The sequence below is a fragment of the Oryctolagus cuniculus genome, chromosome 1, assembly GCF_964237555.1.
Source record: "Oryctolagus cuniculus chromosome 1, mOryCun1.1, whole genome shotgun sequence".
Taxonomy (NCBI): Eukaryota; Metazoa; Chordata; class Mammalia; order Lagomorpha; family Leporidae; genus Oryctolagus; species Oryctolagus cuniculus.
The window spans coordinates 224223026-224240173 of record NC_091432.1 but is presented as its reverse complement, the minus strand read 5'-3'; positions in this window follow the sequence as shown (position 1 = coordinate 224240173).

The window sequence follows — 17148 nt, the reverse complement described above, 5'->3', positions numbered from 1 at the left end:
CAGATAACCCATTCCGCATCACTTAGATTCTATTAATCAGACCCCTCTCACTCTTTCAGCCTCCCATGAACTCCAGGGGCATATTATTTATTCCTGCCTGAGGACTGGGGAAACTGGAGCTTGGAGAGGTAAAGCAACATGTCCAAGGTCACAGAACAGGTAAATGTGTACCTATGGTGGCTGGACATTGGATTTGTGCCAATGTGCCACAACTATTCTCTGTTCTTAGTATCTCAGTGAGTGGCAGGCAACTCCTTCCATTCAAGTCAGAAGTAAATGTGTCATCCCAGATGTCCTCACCTCCCTCACCATCAACATGTTTACCCCCACAAGTGCTACTAACTCTCCCTCCTCAATAAGCCACCCACTCTTCCCATTCCCAGCCACATCTGAACCCCAAGTCCTCATCTTCTGTCACCAGAATTCCAGCCACAATGACTTAAGCCAGTTTTCTGAATTGAGGCTTGCTCCCCAATCCACAATCCACCATGGAGTGGCCAGAATAACTTTTAGAAATCATGGGTTGGATGGGACTGGATCATGCTCCTTGCCTTGCATGTCTCACAGGCGTTAAGACAAAGTCTAGGGGCTGGCACCATTGTGCATTAGGTTAATCCTCCACCTGCGGCTCCAGAATCCCATATGGGCACCGGTTGGAATCCCAGCTGCTCCTCTTCCAATCCAGCTCTCTGCTATATCCTGGGAAAGCAGTAGAAGATGGCCCAAGTTCTTGGGCCCCTACACCCATGTGGGAAGACTGGGAAGAAGCTCCTGGCTCCTGGCTTCGGATCACTGCAGCTCCGGCCATTGCGGTCATTTGGGGAATGAACCAATGGAAGGCAGACTTTCTCTCTGTCTCTTCCTCTCACTTTCTGTAACTCTACCTCTCAAATAAATAAATAAATAAAATCTTAAAAAAAAGACAAATTCTAAGCACTTAAGCAGGCATTCGGGCCCCTATGTTACCTGACTCCTGCCTTACTCTCCAATGCAAATTCTTGTCTTACACCCTTACTCATTGCTTAGTTCAACATATTATTCAGCCTTGCCCACTCCTGGTGGTTTCACAAGTACTCTTTGATCTCTCTTACATCATTGACTTTACACAAACTGTTTCCTTTCTGGAAATACTATTATTAACCTCTTCATCTGAGTAAGTCCTTCCTAATTTAATGGTTTAGCTTGGATGTCCCTTTCAATAGAAAACATACCTATGCTAACTAGTGAGCTCCCTTAGCCTCCCAGGGTTTCTGATCTAAAGATACCTATGCTGCAGTATCTAAGCCCTTGAAATAGTTACTGGGTCTTATATCTGTGGACAACTTAACATGATGGCTGACCCATCATTTTAAAATACCAACATTTATTGAATGAACAACCAAGTTTTGGCATCAGACAGATCTGGATTCAAATTCCAGGCTCATTGCTTATTAAATGAGTGATTGGGGATAAATTACTTCATCACTGCAGGCTTTAGTTCCTTAATATTTAAAAAGATATAATAAAAAATGTACGGTTGTCTCCTGGTCTGCTCTCAACTTGCGGACAAACCCAACCCTCTGGAGTGATGGTAAGGACAGGGGAGTAATCTGAGCAGTGAGCTTCCCCACTCCCTGTCCACATGGAGCTCCCAGAGAGTGAACATCTTTACTTCTCCAGACTTGGCTTAGGAGAGTTTGGAGCTTGCTCTGGGCAGTGAGGCTGATGAATCAACCTGCCTCAACAGCTTTGCCACACAGCTACACCACAGTTCATTCAACACAAACTCACAGGATTTGGTAAGTGAGGCTGGCCACAAGCCATAGGTAGTATTTCCCTGTATGTCATTTTCCTCGGCAGCAGGCCCCTCCCAGATGACTCTTCAGCCATTTTCTCAGGATGATGCTAACCATACCACATGCGTAACAGAAAAATGCGCCTTCCCCAAGGATGTCCAGGTCCTCAGAACCTGTGATTGTGTCACCTGGCAAAGAAGATTCTCAGTTGCAGATGGAATCAGTGTTGTTAATCAGATGAATTAGTGTATGCAAATTATCTGGGTGGGGCCAATGCAATTATAGAAGGAGACAGAAGAGAACTGACAGGGATATTGGAACACAGGGTGCTTCTGGATTTGAAGATGGAAGAAGGGATTACAAGCTAAGGAAAGTGGAGTGGATGCCTGTGAGAAGAAGGTTGGGTTTTGCAGGAAAGCAGTCCTGATTTTGGTCTAGTGAGATCCATTTCAGACTTCTGACCTCCAGAATGGTAAGATGAATAATCTGTGTTGTTTTAAGCCACTAAGTTTCTGGTAATTTTTCATTGTGGCAAAAGGATATAGATATAGCCCACATTTGTTGTTTCTTCAACTCCACATGATTTTCCCTATGATGTCGTTACCATAAAGTAGGTTTTCTGCTTGCAGGACCCTGGGGAATGGGCTAGTAGCAGGTGGCTTTGATGGAGATTTTTGTTTTCCCAAATGGGCTTCCTTCCCTCTTGAGATTAAAAAAAAATCAAAGCATTCCACCTGTGCCTTCTCTCTTTATTCTCCCTACTGAGCTCTCACTAATCTGGAGACTTTCTCCTGATTTTATCCACCACTGTTTTTTCCTGGTCACCTCTATACTTTGCTATTGTACTTTTGCAATAGATTCCTCCTGATTGATGTTTTTCATTCAGCACTACCCCCCACCCACCTCTTCCTAAATGTTCTTTCTATGAGGGCACTTCAAAAAGTTTCTGGAAAGTGGAAAAGACCCACTTATTATAGTGCAAAAATTTTTTGAAATCCATGCATACAGCTGTCTTCAAAAAGTTTGTGGAAAAGGCATATTGTGAAAGAACTATGCATGGATTTATCTACCTTTAAAAAAGAACTCCTTTGTAATTTCTCATCTACCTTGTTTTTTCTTTTTCCTTTTCTCCTTCCCTCCCTTTTTCATTTTCTTTTCTTCCTTATTTCTCTGGTACCTTATGAATAAATAGGTTAGAATGGTGAAATTCTAATGTTACAGTAATTCTTTATGCAAAGTATCAATCATTCCATACCAGCTCCCAGGCCCAACGCAGCATCCCCTGACCACTGTGAATGGCATCATGGTCCTAGGCGTTGCACCCCTCAGTCTATTTTTAACTATTGTGCCATCCTCTAAATATAATTATTCTCCCCTCTTGCCTGTCCCAGGGCTGATGAGCTCCTTTGTCTGTTACGTTTCAGGGCTCTTGGGAGGATCTTGAATTAAGTTCTGATGAGAACAATCTAAAGAGGTCTGTATGCTGGGAGGGAAGAGAAACCACGTGCTCTGGCTGCCCATTTTTCAAATCTCCACTCCTGCTTTAAGCAACCCTAGAGTGTGCATTTTCACCAAGGCCACATTCCATGAGCAGGGGGCTCCTACAATTTACCCTCAGGCTCAAGTCCAGATGTGGGGCGCATGCTTTTATCATCGCAGGTAGAACCTGCAAATGCACAGAGATGGAGCTCAAAGGCCGACAGAAACAATACTGATGCTCAGGGTTGTGTTTAAAATTCCCCTCTACTGTTCTCTGCTGGAACCTCACTCGTCTTCCCCTCCTCTTCTCTTTTCCTCTGTCCACCTCCGCACCTTCTTCTACTTCTTCTTGGAATTAGAAAAGTCTTTAAAGGGGTAAAATTTTTTTTTAAAAAGATTTCTGTATTTGATAGAGTTACAGAGAGAGAGAGAGAGAGATATCTCATCCACTGGTTCACGCCCCAGAAAGCCACAACAACTGGAGCTGGGCCAGGCTAAAGCTAGGAACTTCATCCGGGTCTCCAATTGGGTGGCAGGGTCCCAAACATATGGGCCAAATTCTGCTGCTTTTTTTCAGGCCATTAGCATGGGGCTGGATCTGAAGTGGGGCAGCTGGGACTGGAACTGGTGCACACATGGGATGCTGGTGTTACAGGTGGCAGCTTGACACGCTATGCTACAATGGGACAAAAATTGTGGCATACTCTATATTGATACTCTATAACCACCAATGTAATTTATATTCTATGAACATATTGTGAGGCACAAGCAGTTTCACCATGAAATAAATCAAGAATCCTAGAATAATTTCCAGCCAGCCTACAGGTATCTATTTGGGTTTGTTTACTTTTCTTCCTCTCTCTGTTCCCCAATTTTATTTTAAATTGTCATAAATATGTATAATATAACATTTTCCATTTAAACAATGTTTTCAGTGTGCGATTTAGAGACATTCATTACACTCACAGTATTGTGCAAACATCTCCACCTTCTGTTTCTGAAAGGTCTTTGTCACTCACCCCAAACAGAAACAGAATCTCTGTACCATTAAGCAGTAACCTCCCCTGCTCCCCCAACCTGAGGTCACCTCTTATCTACTTTCTGTCTCTATGAGTTTGCTGTTCTAGCTATTTAATCTAAGTGGAATCACACAATATCTGTCTTTTTATGTCTGAATAATATCTCACAACACACACATGTACACACACATGCACATTTTGTTTGTCCAGTCATCTGTAGGTAGACATTGGGGTTGTTTCCACCCTTTGGATATCGTGCACAGTGCCTCCCTATGCATTGGCCTTGTTTCAGTCTCTATTTTCAATTCTTTTGGATATATACCAAGTAATGGAACTATTGGATAATACATCAATTTTGTGTTTAATATCCATCAAGCTCTTTTCCTCAGTGGTGGCACCATTTTACATTTCCACTAGCAAGGAACAAGGGGAAATCTCACTCTTAACCTACTTCCTTTCCCCTTTATATTTTCCCTTTGATTAGAACCATTGTTAACTCTACTACACCTCTGCTTTTTTAGAGTCCCTCAGGCACATACTTTTAAAGTCAGGGTCCTGGGGTGGGAGTTTGGCCCCAGCAGTTCTGACATTGTTTAGGATGCCTGCATCCCATATTGGAGGGTCTGAGTTTGGCCAAATTTTGCACCCCATTCCAACTTCCTGCTGATGCACACTACGGGAGGCTGTAAGTTATGGCTTAAATTGTTGGGTCTGGCTTAGGCATGACCCAATCCCTGATATTGTGGGCATTTGGGGAGTGAATCAGTGGACTAGAGGTTTTTTTTTTTTTTTTTTTTTTTTTTTTGCTTCTCTGGCTCTCTTTGCTTGTCTTTCCCTGCCTCTCTGCCTTTCCAATAAATAAAAAAATCAGGGTTCTAAAGGTTGTGATCAAATTATCCTCTATGATTGGCCTGAGACATGAAAGCTGTAAGCCTCCACCCAGGAAGAGCAGTGTCCAGGGTGCCCTGGAGTCACATGCCACACGCTGAGCCAGGCTCCACATGAACCTGTCGTAAAGCCACCCAGTGTAACAGGATCTCTGCACATTTCAGGTCTGACTCTGTCTTCATGTTGCATTTGGATACCTCTGAAGATCAGGGAACTCCTGGGGATTTTTGGCCCATTCCCAAGGATTCAACAAGAGTCGTAGAAAAGTTGTTAAGTGCAAACAATATAAAGTTCAGCATGACTTCCCGTGACCTGCCTGCCCTGAGATGTTTATTCTATGCTACTTGGAAAAGCACTGCATAGATAAAGCAGAGTCACATTGGAAGATAACTCAAGTTCATGCAAAACAAGCAAAGACTAATTGACTCAAGAAGACTTGTCTTCCTCCCAATGAGGAGAAATCCTGCTGGAACACAGAGGGAGCCAGGCTAGCATGGTGAGTTGGTACCACTGATGAGGGCTGGGGATTTTGGACTTGGTCCTGAACGGGGAGGCTGCAGGCCTGGTCAGACCATCATATTTGAGACCTCACTCTAGGACAGTGTGGTGGGCTGAAGGGCAGCAAGAGGAGAGGATGGGAGAGGATGGAGAGAGGCTAAACTGAGCTGGACAGGCTGGGTGACTGAATGTAGCAGTGAAGAAGGTACAGCCATGGAGGGCACCCAGGCCCTGGGGGAGCAGACAGGTGCAGCTGAGAATTTGGGGCCAGGAGCAGCTTTGTAGGGTGGGGCCTGCTGCTCTTCTGTGTCCAGGTTCCCAAGGTGAAGATGGTGGTGCTCACTGAGAGGCGGGAGGTGAGCTGCGGAGGCAGCAGTGTGGACTCAGGGAAGTCTGGGGCTGAGGTTTGGGCTGTTGAACAGTGACTCAAAGTCCAAATGTGGATCCCAGAGCACAAAGGAAAATCATCCCTGAACAGGAGTTCTTCAGGGATTGGCATTGTGGCACAATGGGTTAAGTAGCTGCTTGTGATGCCAGTATCTCATATGGAGTGTGGGTTCAAATCCTGACTACTCTGCTTCTGATCCAGCTCCCTGCTAATGTGCCCAGGAAGGCAGGGGCGAATGGTTCAAGTACTTGCGCCCCTGACACCAACATGGGAGACTTGGATAGAGTTCTGGGTTCTTGACTTTGGCATGGCCCAGCCCTGAATGCTATTGCCATTTGGGGAGTGAACCAGTGGATGGAAGATCTGTGTGTGCGTGTGTGTGTGTGTGTGAGTGTCCCTCCCCCCCTCACACTGCCTTTCAAACAAACAAGCAGGTCTTTAAAAAGATAAGAGTTCTCCAAATAAAGAGAACTTTTGGTGGCCCAGAGAAGTGTGAGGACCCCTGGCCACCAGTGTGTGTGTGCGCAGAGGATGGAGCGGGGCGTCTGATGAACCAAATGAGGTGCGCGAACAAATTAGGAGTCAGCACATCACATTACCATCCTCTTGGAAAGGCTCCCAGCACACCCTTGCCTCAGTGCCCCTTGGAGGGTGCCCCTCTTGGGCACCCCTCTGGGCACCCAAGAATTAGGCCTGGCATGACTGGAACCTAAGATCAAACGGACAGTCTCTCCCCATGTCATCTGCTTCCTAGTCAATACCTTCCTTCTTTTCTTCCTCCCTCCCTGCCTCCCTCCCTCCCTCCCTCCTTTCCTTCTAATAACCGTGTTGACCATCTCTTCCGTTTCAGGTCCTGTGCTGATCACTGGGAGTCCAAGGGAGAAGGAGACACTGTCCCTGCTGCTGATGAGCTCCAGGAACCACGGTGAACTCGGGGAGCCCTAAGGTTGAGCGAACCCAGAACCTTGTGGAGCCCCCTTGAGGTTGCGAGGTGGTGGGCCCCAGGCTGCAGCCCCAGATGGGCATTAATCCAGTCCGTTGGGGCTCCCTAGTTTGGTTACCCTCTTCCTAACTCTCCTCCTTATGCGACGTCTGGGAAACAGCTCTCTTTTTGGAGACCAACAGGAAGACTCCCACAGAACCCCGGCAGCAAGCCTGGCTTGGGGCCCAGAACAAAGGCACCGACTGCACACCTGGCCAGTCTCAGACACGCGGCAGCTGCTGCTTCTGATTGATATTCTGCGTGGAGCACTGGTTTCATTTACATTCTCCTGAAATTGGGGTCATTTTCTTCCTCCTCTCTCTGGAAAACGCGGCTTAATCTTGCATCAGGCTGAGGGAGACTCGGGGCCTATCCGCCCCCAAGTCCTTCTCCTGGAATCGGAGACACAGGGATCCTGCAGAGTGGCTGGGAGGGAGGGCGGGGGATGGGACTGCAGAGAGAGGATGATGTGTTTAGGGCCCTTCTTTGATTCTTGCTTTTTAAACACTGAAGTGAAATCTACATAACATTAAACTAACCATTTAAACTTTATGATCAGTGGCATTTAGCGCACTCACAGTGCGTGCAGCCAAAGCTCCTCTAGCTTCAAAACATCTTGTCACCCTCAAAGGTAACCCTGTATCCGTAAGGAATCAGGCCTCGTTCCTCTTGCCTGTCACTGATCTACTTTCTGTCCCTGTGGGTTGGCCTAGTCTGGACATTTCAGATCAAAGCAATCCCACACCACGTGAGTACCGTGAGGTGATGTGCAGCCGCCAAGTCTCTGCAGGGAAGTCCTGCTCTCGGGGAGCCGAGAATGGGGCTGTCAGTGGGGACACCACCTTTAGAGGTCGTTAAGTCCAGGTCATTCATGGCGATGCAGAGCCAATGTGACTGCTGTCCTTTTAGGAAGAGGAGGTCTAAAAAAAAAAAAAAAAATAGGCCGGCGCCGCGGCTCACTAGGCTAATCCTCGCCTGAGGTGCCAGTACCCTGGGTTCTAGTCCTGGTTGGGGCACCAGATTCTGTCCTGGTTGCTCCTCTTCCAGTCCAGCTCTCTGCTGTGGCCCGGGAAGGCAGTGGAGTCCTTGGGCCCTGCACCTGCATGGGAGACCAGGAGGAAGCATCTGGCTCCTGGCTTCGGATTGGCACAGAGCGCTGGCCATAGCGGCCATTTAGGGGGTGAACCAATGGAAGAAAGACCTTTCTCTCTGTCTCTCTCTCTCTCACTGTCTAACTCTGCCTGTTAAAAAAATAAATAAATAAAACGTCAAAGCTCCTAAATTCTAAAAAAGAAAAAAAAAGGAAGAGGAGGTAGAGGGATGACCCCTTGAGGACACAGGGACAGCACAGCCACCTACAAGCCACAGAGAGGGATCTCAGGAGAAACTAACCCTGCTAACATCTTGTTTCAAGATTTTGCCTTTCAGCACTATGAGAAAATGGATGTCGGTTCTTTAAGCCACCCAGCCTGTGGTACTTTGCTATGGTGGCCCTATGAGTGGCTTTAAAAAAAAAAAAAGCAAAACAAAACAAACCAGTGGTGAGTTTTTTAGAGCAGTTTTAGGACCATAGCAAAATTGAGTGGAAGGTGCAGAGATGTCCCTCACACAAGCCGCCCCACTCGCCTGCACTTAACCTCTTCAAGGTCAGCATCCTGCAGTGACCTTGCCACTGACCTCTGTGATGTTTATTTGAGTTGCAGCTTCCTGGCTTTGCTTTGTGTGGCTGGGTGGTATTCCACTGTAGGCGCGTTCTGCTGTTGGTCTCCCTGTTCGTCTGTGGAGGGCCATTTGGGTTATTCCCATTTTCTGGCTACTGCAAATAATGCTGCTATGAATATCAGTGGACATGTGCTGTCATTTCTCTTGGCTATACAGCTAGGAGTGGGACCTGTGGGTTGTGTGGTAATGCTATGCTTAACGTGGTGAGGCTTTTATAGCCTTTCCCCATAATAACAGTTATTTATGATGTACCAATGGCCTCCCCAGCACCCCGTAGAGCGTCGGAGTAGAGAGTGTGATTCTGGGATGAATGGCCTGGTTCTTAGCATGGCTTTTGCTCCTTGCTAGCTGGGGACCTAGGTCAAGTGACTTCATTCTGCAACTCATTTACCTGCTAGGATGTCTGAACAGATTCAATGGAAATGGGTCCAAAGGACTTAATGCTAGGGCACGTTCGAAAGTTCATGGAACAATGAAATGAAGGGGAGGGCATTTGGTTTAGAGGTTAAGAGGCAGGTTAAGATGTGAAGACACTGCTTAAGAGGCCTGTATCCTTTTCCTGAAGTGTCTGGGTTTGATATCTGGTCATGGCTCCTGTCGTCAGCTTCCTGCTAATGCAGACCCTGGGAGGCAGCAGGCTACGGCCAAGGGACTGGATCCCTGCCACCCACAATTGAGTTCCTGGCTCCCAACTTTGGCCTGCCCTAGCCCCAGCTGTGCAGGCATTTGGGGAGTGAACCAGCAGATGGGAACTCTGTCTCTCAAAGAAGAAAACATTTAAAAACTAAAAATGGAATGAAAACAACTTGATTCTGGTGTAAAATTTTTTGAAATCCATGAACTCACAAGACACAATTTTCACGAGTCATTCAATAACGGCCTCCTGCACACAGCAAGGCCTCCGAGTGCTGGCTGTGTTGTGACTGTGGCTTGTCGGCAGATTTGGATATAGGAGGGTACAGGAGAGGGCACTCTAGCAGCAGTGGACAGAGTGTGTAAGAGCGTGGTGTAGGAACACACAGCAAAGTGCAGGTGGTGAGTGTGAGGTGCGTGGTGAGGGGTAGCTGGAGATCAGTTTTCAGTCGCCTGGCCCCAGCCTCCAGAAGCCTTCAGGATGTCCCACTCTCAGCAGGCTTTTCCTCCACCTTGCGGTGCCGGCACACCGGGTTCTAGTCCCGGTCGGGGCGCCGGATTCTGTCCCGGTTGCCCCTCTTCCAGGCCAGCTCTCTGCTATGGCCAGGGAGTGCAGTGGAGGATGGCCCAGGTGCTTGGGCCCTGCACCCCATGGGAGACCAGGAAAAAGCACCTGGCTCCTGGCTCCTGCCATCGGATCAGCGCGGTGCGCCGGCCGCAGCGGCGGCCATTGGAGGGTGAACCAACGGCAAAGGAAGACCTTTCTCTCTCTGTCTCTCTCACTGTCCACTCTGCCTGTCAAAAAAAAAAAAAAAAAGATTTATTTTGTTTATTTGAAAGACAGAGTTACAGAGAGAAGATAGAACCAGAGAGAGGGAGAGGGCTAAGCTGATCCAAAACCAGGAGCCAGGAGCCTCCTCTGGGTCTCCAACATGGGTACAGGGGCCCAAGCACTTGGGCCACCTTCCATTGCTTTCCCAGGCCATAGCAGAGAGCTGCATCGGAAGTGGAGCAGCTGGGACTTGAACGGGCGCTCATATGGGATTCCGGTGCCCCAGGCCGGGGCTTTAACTTGCTGTGCCACAGCACTGGCCTCTGCAGGCTCTTGAATGCTTCCCTCAGTCTTAGTTCTGTAAGCTCCCTAGCCCAGGGGCAGGAGCTTCAGGGATCTGTGCGATGGCGGTCGGTACGCTTCCTCTCCTCCCTGTCCCATCACAAGGGATCTCTCAGCAGTGGCAGCTTTGTGTGCCAGAAAAATGTGTCCTGAACATCGTGATAATCAATGGAAAGACCACTGAGGAAACCTTTTGTCAAGCCCTGCAAAAATCGTATAAAAGGGAATACAAAAAAAAAAAAAAAAAAAAAGACACCACACTGCAAACTAGGGCTGACATAGAAACTATAGAAACTGAAAAAGGAATATAGTTGGCCTAAGATAAAATGTGTTTTGAATCCTGAAGTCATCACAGGCGTTTTTGAAAACTCAGGGTCTCCATTAAAAAAAATCAATTTTGTTCAACTTATGTGACTGCCATAGTCATGAAATTAGGATTTTCCAAATATATGTGTGTGCATTTATATATTTAGCACACATATGTCTAGAATGACATAGTTAATATATTAGAAGGCATTGTTTGATATATAATATATTAGCTAGTACTTTAATAATTAAATATTGTCTAATAAAAATACTATTAGTACAGGCTTTGACATGATTGGAAACGAAAGGCAATAGGGCCTTGCCTCCCACAATTATGTTCAGCTGAGACAATCATTTCTCACCCTTACCAGGACAGTTTTTAATGTTGACAAACCTGGTTAGTTTCTAGAACCACTATTTATTGTATTTAAACAATGTGCTGAACCTTTGTCATTTTCTCCAATAATGTCCTATTTTTGGCTAAACGAAGGCTGGGGCTTTTCAGCCAGGTAGCCTAGGCCTGGCAGGGATCACAGGGAGGGAGAAATGACTTTGGGTCTAGTGTCTTCCTTGGGTCACTCGAACTTCCACCACTTTCTCTACACCAAGAAAAGATGCTTCCAGACCAACAGCAGGACCGTGGAAATGAATCAGGACTCCTGGGTTCCTCCCCCAACATCCCCGGCCTTTTCTCCCTGTTACTGGAGGTGGGATGGCAAGAGCCCAGGCTTGGACTTGGAAGGCCTGGGATGCGATGGCTCTCAAGGGGTCTCAGCTACGTTCTTGGCTTTCTCTGGATCTCACTTTTGGCCACATCGGAGTTAAGGATTTGGGAGAAGTGCTTGTGTTTTCTCTGGTTGGAGTTCAGGCACAAAACCACCACGGTCTTGCTAAAGGGTATTACATTGCTTCAGAGTCACAGGAGCACCGAGGAAACAGGTTGTAGTTCGAAATTTGAGGATCATTTCCCAAAACCACACAGAGAGCTTGGGTCTCCCAAAGGAGCTGCCGCTGCTGCTGCTTCTGCAGTGAGGAGGCTGTAGAGCGGGGAGGGGCCTGCACCCTGGAGAAGTCCTCACCACCGCTGTGCGTTGCAGCCATGCTGCCCCTGCAGGAGTCAAACTCACTGGCTGGACACCCAATCCCTACCTTTCCACAGCCTCCAACTCTGAGGCCCACCTGTGGGCACTGTGCTCCAGCTGCCTCGAGACATCTGCGACCAGGCTTGTCTGTGGAAGCCACAGCTGGAACATTTCCTTTCCCCCCGAGGCCCCGCGTCTGCCTGCAGAGCTCACACGCCAGCACCTGGCAGCCAGAACCTGATCCCATTTCAAACCCTAGGAGCAGAGGAGGCCAGGAAAGCTGCTTTGCTGATCTCTCTGCAGCCTAGAAATGCAATAGTGGAAGAGGAATGAGCCACAACTCAAGCAACTGGGGTTTAGAACTGAAAAGCCTGCATCGAAATCCTGCCTCCTTCTCTTGATGGTTGTGTGACTTTGCGTGAGTCACTGTACTTCTCCAAGTATCAGTTTCTTCCGCTGCAAAATGTGAATAAGAAAACCAGCTCTTCCCAAACTGTGTAAAGGCTTAACACAGTGCCTGGTGCATAATGAATGTTCTATAAATACAAGCTCGTGGACCTCATTCTATCTGTTTTACAGAGGCTTAAAGAGGCGGGGAGAGTTGGACTGGAACTCTAGTCTCCTGATGCCGAGGCCCCTGCTCACTGGGCAAGAATGTCCTGTGGATCAGTGCCCCTGGAGAGAGACTGAGAGGCAGGGTGTGCTCCCTAAAGTTGCAGTACACGGGTAAGAAGGTAAGGACTGGGTTCACGCTATGGTTCTCTGTTGAAGTGTCATTTGATTCTGCAAAATCGTGGCTTACAAAACTCAAAGCTTGGAGGCTTAAATTAATAATGCTTCCTTCTCAAGGATGTTTGTCTTGTCTTGGGGGTGGATTTGGGTCTCATGTCTCTCGCTTGCCTCCTGGAACCAAAGACCGACTTGACTATGTCTTTCTCATGGTTGCAAGATAGGTGCAAGCACTTTTTAAGACATAGAGGCTTAGGTTGCATTGCACCTGCTGCATCATACTCATAGAACCAAGCTTTGAGGGAAGGAGTGGGGAACTGATGTCCTTGTCCCTTCTTGGAATAGGAGGGGCCTTCAAGGTCTATGTTTGTGGTCATTGGGTAGAGAGAAAGAGATGAAAATTGAGGCCATCAATGCAAACCACCTCAGTGGGGTTTCGGGTTGCTCTGGCTGACTATTTACAGACTTGGCAACCAGTAGATTTTAAATTCTGCTCCTCTGTCTTCTCCCTCCTCTGTCTTGGGGCAAGGAGAGAACTCTGCATCTTAACTCTGTCCTCAGGTTCCCCCGAGTTGGCTTATCCCAACAGGCAGTGAGGGGCTGCTCTGCTCTCCTTGTCTTTCTGTTTCCATGGTTGACAACCCTGTGGGAGTTAAGATTGAGAAGGTATTTGATGTTACCTACTAAGCATTTTCTCTATGCAGAGACAGAAGTTTGGAGCATATGCAAAGAAATAAGAACAACAACAACAATAATAATAAGGGCTGGCATTGTGTCACAGTGAGTTAAACCACCACTTGTGATGCCAGTATCAGAGTGTTGGTTTGAGTTCTGGCTGCTCTGCTTCTGATCCAGCTTCCTGCTAACCCACCTGGGAAAGCAGCAGAAAGTTACTCAAGTGCTTGGGTCCCTGCTACCCACTTGGGTGACTCAGATGGAGTTTTGTACTCTTGGCTTTGGCCTGGCCCAGCCCTGTCTGCTGGGGTCATTTGGGGGAGTGAATCAGTGGGTGGGAGATCTCTCTCTCCCTGTATTTCCCCTTTTCTCCAATACTACAACTTTCAAATAAATAAAATAAGCAAATCTTTAAATAATAATAATGATGACATCCCCAAATAAACCTTAAAGCCACGAAAATAAAGGAAGAAGGTCATTTCAGGAGAGATAAATTAGCTCTAAGAAGGAACATCTGGCCACCTTGCTTCTGTGACCACCTTGTCCCAGACCTATACAGATCTGCTGCTGGACCATTGGGAGTTAAGGTACTATGATGAAGACAGGAGAGAAGATAGAGGAGTGTTTGATGTGCTAGGAGTGGTGACTGAAGGTCCAAAGGAAAGGGAGATCTGGCCTAGAAGGGGAGACTCGTGGGTGGATTCTGGATTCACTAATAAGTCCCATGCCTGAATAGCTCACCTAGTTCTCCACATCCATCCTACCATGTTCTGTATATCTTCCTAGAAAGCTAAAGATGGCTTTTCCTGTCTCTCTTGCAGCTGGGTCTGGTTGTAAGTTAGGCTCTACTGATGAGATATGCTCACGTGAAGTTTTGAAAGGCAGAAGAGAGGAGGAGGAGAAGAAGGAGGCAGCCAACTTCATCCTGCTATTGCCACTCACAGGCAAAGTCCTGGAAACACGGGTGTTTGTGGTAACCAGACTTTGTATTCCATGTTCTAGCTGCCAGCTCTGAGAGGTGAGAGCAAGGATATCAGCAATGGTGCCAGCGACTTTTTGTTTTCTGTGTTGTGCCCTGTGAATCCCCTGTATTGAATTCCTTCCTGTATGTAAAATACCTACAGTGGCCAGTGCTTCCGGTACTGGATCTGTAAGATCTTGGGCAAATCTGCACTTCTCTGGAGCTCATGGAATGAGGGGTTAACAAAATCTTTTCCTCTTCTGCATAAGAATTTGACCCCCCATTAACCTGGCAGCTCTGTTCTCCTGGTAACTGGTTAAAAAGGATGTGTCAACATGGTTACTAGGCAACACTGCTTGTGACAGAAATGATCCTTTGTTGATAAATTGCATGTGAATTGGGAGGATCTGTCCAGCTTCTTTAGATGCCTTGGCCCTGGAAGCTGAGTGGATTTCTTTCTGGGAGCTCTAGGAGTTGTCAGAAGAACTTTTGTAGGGCAGGGAGGGTCTGCCACCTGCCTGACGCGGGTCTTGTTTCCTTGTACCTTGACCTGTACTGTCTTGTGGACTCTCCAAAATCTCCTGTGCTTTAGGGACCTCTGATGTTGTCATGCCAGCAAGTGGTGTCCCTGTCCTACACCCTTGTGAGTAGAGGGGATTGAAGATGGCCTAGAAGTTGGACCTGAGAAGACCCCCATGGTAGGCTTTGCAAAGAAAAGTCAACAAGATGAAGGTTTTGGCCCTTGCTGTTCTAGAGTTTGATCCTTTTAGGGATGTAGGACTCACTGGTTACATTGTAAGGGAATAGCTCAAGTTCCTAGAAAACAGAGCCTTCGACAAAAGCTCACATGTTCTTCTTATTATTGAGGAAGAGGATCCCAAGGAAGTGAGAATGGAGGTAAAGGGCAGAGGCAAGGCAGAAGTTCTACAGATCTAAGGGAGTCCTTTACTGGACTGACCAGTCTGGGGCAACTCATAACCTGATTTCACAGGATGTCATGATAAGAGGGCATTATGTCTTCATCAGTCTGTCCAAGGGAGGAAGGCACAGGAATTTTCCTACTGGCTCCTTTCTCCTACTGGTCAAACTTTGCTCTCAGGAAATACCAACTCCCCTGTGCTTCCAGGTGGCACAGCTTTACTCCTTCAGCAGCTGCTGGAGGAGCTAAGTCCCAAGACCACCCAGTGGCTGGGCATGAGCTGGCAATGTGTTCACCTGTGAGTGTGTGTCCTGCAGCATTGGTTGGGTGGACTTGTGTTCATGGTGGCCACAGAGCATGTGCACTGGTGGCTAACACATCAATCAATGGCCAAAGCGAAAGGACAGGGAGTGAGAGAAGCTATCAGGTCAAACCCACAAGCAACACAGGGCCAGTGGTAGCAGCCACCACTGCTCTATAGCCTTGTATGTGGAACCCCATGCTGCCAGGATGCCTGTCATGAGGATGGAGATGGAGCTTATCAAATCTCTCCAGTAAAAACCCCCAGTTCTCCTCTGTGGCTTGAAGAAGTGAAGTCATAGCCAGGCAACCTCCCTAGAGGGTTGCCAACAACACTGAGCAGAAAAGCCATGGTCAGAGGCACTTGGGCAGGTGCATGAACTGGGTCTGGTAGGGATCAATTTCCATTTGCATAACGTTGACCTCTGGGCTCTCATCACTCACCTTCTTGGTGTCAAACACTTGGAGAAGACCACCCTGATGGGGCCTGGGATCAGATGAGTCTTTGGCAAAGAGGGAGGAGCTGAGGGATTGGGCTAGGGGAAATGTGTGGCTCCTGAATGCTTCTAGCCACTTGACATGGGCAGAGGTGGCTGAGACCTCAGCCTGAGCATCTGCCGTGAGATGCTGGTTAGAACCTTCCGGATCTTGGGACATCTAAGATGTGAGAATGGATATGCAGAAGAAACTTTTCATGTGACCTGTGAAGTCTTGGACTCTAAGGGTCAGGAGGGACCTCAAGAGTCACCTTGTTCCACTCTTGCATTCTATATAAACGACAGTTCCTTCTCCAGCAGTGACAAGGGACTTGCTACTGTCACCCCCAGTTCACTTTTGCACACTTACCCAGGGAAGCCTCCTGGCATTTTAGCTCTCACTTCTCCAGGTTGAGCACACCAGTTCTTTCCTTATGCCCCATGAAGCTGATTTGGACTTTTGCCAGGGAACGTTGTGTTCGTGCACATCGCTCAGAGAGGTTGGTATCTGGGTGAAAATCCATGCTGCAGAAGGTGGGCCACACATTCCTGGAGACACAGTGGGTTCAAACCTACCAGGCTTCAGGCCGAGAGGGGTAGAGCAAGGGGCTTTGGCAGCCCAGGCCGGCCCTGTGAGCTGTGGATTACAGGCTGCAGTGCTGTGGGCGTGCCTTTTCATAAGTCAACACTGACCTGAGTGACACTTGATACCAGCAGTGGGAGGGGGAAAAGCCCCTTTCTGTTGCTCCCTCTTTCTCCTGCCTCTGCCGCAGAGAGTATGAATTGCCCTCCTCCCTTGTTCCTCTCAGTTTCTGGTGCTCAAGAAATCACAGACTGCCAGGGCTGGAAGCCCTGGGGAGCGCTGCGCCTCCAGCCATTCTTTCTATGTTCTCTCACCTGCGCCCTCGTTTCACTGCTACACTGGCCTCTCTGCCAGTCACTGCCAACTTAGCTGTCTGCCTGTGGCTCCTGGTCCACAGTCCTTTCCATCTCCCACAGAACGTGTCCCAGCCAGACCAGTGAGAGCCATCACCTCACCGCTCCCCCAACCCCTCCCTGGCCCCTTCTTCTCGCTTGGTTCACCAGAGTCCTGACTCTTAAATCATCTCAGATCACATCCATCCCGCAGCGGCTCCCCATTGCCTCGTTACCAAGTTCTAAGTCTCTCCAACCTCTCCCCCAGTCTCCTTTCCCTTGCATTT